The sequence below is a fragment of the Colobus angolensis genome, unplaced genomic scaffold (genome assembly GCF_000951035.1).
Source record: "Colobus angolensis palliatus isolate OR3802 unplaced genomic scaffold, Cang.pa_1.0 Scaffold283, whole genome shotgun sequence".
Taxonomy (NCBI): Eukaryota; Metazoa; Chordata; class Mammalia; order Primates; family Cercopithecidae; genus Colobus; species Colobus angolensis.
In genome coordinates, this window is record NW_012116077.1 from 2,655,164 (window position 1) to 2,658,556 (window position 3,393).

The following is a 3,393-nucleotide window of genomic DNA, read 5'->3' on the forward strand; positions in this document are numbered from 1 at the left end:
TTTTTTTTGAGATGGAGTCTTGCTCTGTTGCCCATGCTGGAGTGCAGTAGTGCGATCTTGAGTTCAAGCAATTCTTCTGCCTCAGTCTCCCAGGTAGCTGGGATTACAGGCACCTGCCACCATGCCCAGCTAATTTTTTTGGTATTTTTAGTAGAGATGGGATTTCACCATGTTGGCCAGGCTGGCTTTGAACGCCTGACCTCATGTGATCCGCCCACCTTGGCCTCCCAAAATGCTAGGATTACAGGTGTGAGCACCTCACCTGGCCCTGCCTCAGTCTTCTGAGTAGCTGGGACCATGCCCAGCTAATTTTTGTAGTTTTAGTAGAGACGAGGCCAGTCTGGTCTCAAATTCCTGACCTGAAGTAATCCACCCACTTCGGCCTCCCAAAGTGCTGGGATTACAGGTGTGAGTCACCATGCCCGGCCACTTTTTCACCTTTGTAAAAAAAATCACTTGGGCATAGTTGTATGCTGTATTTCTGAGTTTTCTGTTGTACTGTTACATTGGTTTGTGTGTCAGGCATTAGCCTTTTGATGATTACATTTGCATGCAATGCCTTTGTGGAGTGCCATTGTTCTAACAGGAAAGTGTACTTTATCAAGAAATGCTGTCCCTTGGACTGAAGAAACTTGGCAGTGTAGTACAACTCTGCTGCCAATAAGATTCTTTTTTGGTTCATATTTGTATTATTTCAGGACAGTAGGTGCTAAAATGTGACTCTGTTTTTCATTGTTTACTCATGCTCATTATTTCCTGATTCACAACATTGGCACATTTCGTCTGAAGGCTCTGGAAGAAAAAAATAATAATAATAATAACACTGGTCCGGGCGCAGTGGCTCATGCCCATAATCCCAGCATTTTGGGAGGCCGAGGCAGGTGGATCACCTGAGGCTGGGAGTTTGAGACTAGCTTGACCAACGTGGAGAAACCCTGTCTGCTAAAAATACAAAATTAGCCGGGCGTGGTGGTGCATGCCTGTAATCCCAGCTACTCGGGAGGCTGATGCAGGAGAATCGCTTGAACCTGGGAGGCAGTGGTTGTGGTGAGCCAAGATGGTGCCATTGCACTCCAGTCTGGGCAACAAGAGTGAAACTCCGTCTCAAAAACAAAAAACAAAAAATAAAACAAAACCACTGGCACTTTACCTTGATAATCCTCCATAGCTAGACCTTGTAAATAAGAAATTTTATATTAAAAGTGTCAAATATTTTATTATCACGCTCTTTTGGTAACAGTGTTATTCAGAGATAAATCACGTACCATATAATTCACCCACTTAAAGTGTCTAATTTAGTGGTTTTTAGTGTATTCACAGAGTTGTACAACCACCACTACCATCAATTTTATTGTCACTTTTAACTGAAGGATTGTATATCAGGGTAGTTTTTAGGAAGCTAGGGTGGATTTCATATCCCACCTTGTATGTTATTGAAGAAGACAAATTCTTCTCTTCAGTGATGACAGCATTGTGTGTGTGTCTAGTTGTAATCATTTTAGTTACGAATGAAAACTTAGAAGAGGGAGTGTAGAGAATGATGGCATACTGAAGTCTTTGAAGAAGTTTTACCTGTAAGATAAATTGCTTATTTCATGACATTTGAATTATAAACTTTAGCCAAATCTCTTAATATTTTCAATTTTTTCTTAACAGTTTTCTTTTAACAAAACGAAAATGTGTAAAAGTTTGTGTAAAATCTTATGATCAAGACCAAATGGACAAAGCTGGCTTTTTTGAAGAAAGGAATACGACTGAATTACCAGCATCACTGGTAGGTTTGGCATCGGAAATACCATGACTTGGCTGAGTGAGGTGGCTCACGCCTGTAATCTCAGCACTTTGGGAGGCCAAGGTGGCAGATCGCTTGAGCTCAGGAGTTTGAGACCAGCCTGGCCAGCATGGCGAAAACCCATCTCTACTAAAAATACAAAAATTAACCGAGCATGATGGCAGGCACCTGTAATCCCAGCTACTTGGGAAGCTAAGGTGCACGAGAATTGCTTGAACCTTGGAGGCAGAGGTTGCATTGAGCCGAGATTGCGCCCCTGCACTCCAGCCCGGGTGAAAGAGCGAGACGCTGTCTCAGAAAGAAAAAAAAAAAAAATTAACATGACTGAATTAATTTTTCAATTCCTTTCAGAAGTTTTTTGTTTGTTTGTTTGTTTTGAGACAGGGTATTGCTCTGTCGCCCAGGCTGGAGCAAAGTGATGTCATCATAGCTCACTGCATCCTCAAACTCCTGGGCTCAATTGATCCTCTTTACTTAGCCTCCTGAGTAGCTAGGACTACAGGCATGTGCCACCGTGCCTGGTTAAGTTTCGATTTTCTTTTTTTCTCTTTTTTTTTTTGAGATAGAGTCTAGCTCTGTCACGCAAGCTGGAGTGCAGTGGCATGATCTCAGCACACTTGAAATGTCTACCTCCCAGGTTCAAACTATTCTCCTGCCTCAGCCTCCCGAGTAGCTGGGATTACAGGCACCCGCCAGCATGCCCAGCTAATTTTTGTATTTTTAGTAGAGACAGGGTTTCACTGTGTTGGCCAGGCTGGTCTTGAACTCCTTACCTCGTGATCCACCCACCTCGGCCTTCCAAAGTGCTGGGATTACAAGTGTGAGCCAACGTGCCTGGCCTTTTTTTTTTTTCTTTTTTGCTGTCACCTTATTTTTTTTTATTATTTTTATTTTCTTTTTGTAGAGACAGGGTCTAGCTATATTGCCCAGGCTGGTTTTGAACTCCTGGCCTCAAGCAGTGCTTCTGCCTTGGACTCCCAAAGTGAGTCATCACACCCTGCCAAAAAAGTACTCTTTTTTATTTTTATTTTATTTTATTATTATTATTATTATTATTTGGATACAGCATTTCTCTCTGTCACCCAGGCTAGAGTGCAGTGGCGCCATCTTGGCTCACTGCAACCACTCCCTCCCATGTTCAAGTGATTCTCGTGCCTCAGCCTTCTGAGTAGCTGGGATTATAGATTCTCGTGCCTCAGCCTTCTGAGTAGCTGGGATTATAAGTGTCTGCCACCACACCCGGCTAATTTTTGTATTTTTTTAGTAGAGACGGGGTTTTACCATGTTGTCCAGGCTGATCTTGAACTCCTGGACTCAAGTGATCCACACACCTCGGCCTCCCAAAGTGCTGGCATTACAGGCGTGAGCCACTGCACCTGACAGTATTTCTTATATTTCAGTCATTTCACATACCACCTTGGTACTTTTTGCTGTGTGTCAAGCACCTGTATTATTATTTATCTACTTTAAAAAATCCATTATTTAAAGCCAGGTGCAGTGGCTCATGCCTGTAATCCCAGCACTTCTGGGAGGCTGAGGCGGGTGGATCACTTGAGGCCAAAAAATTTGAGACCAGCCTGGCCAGCATGGCAAAACCCCGT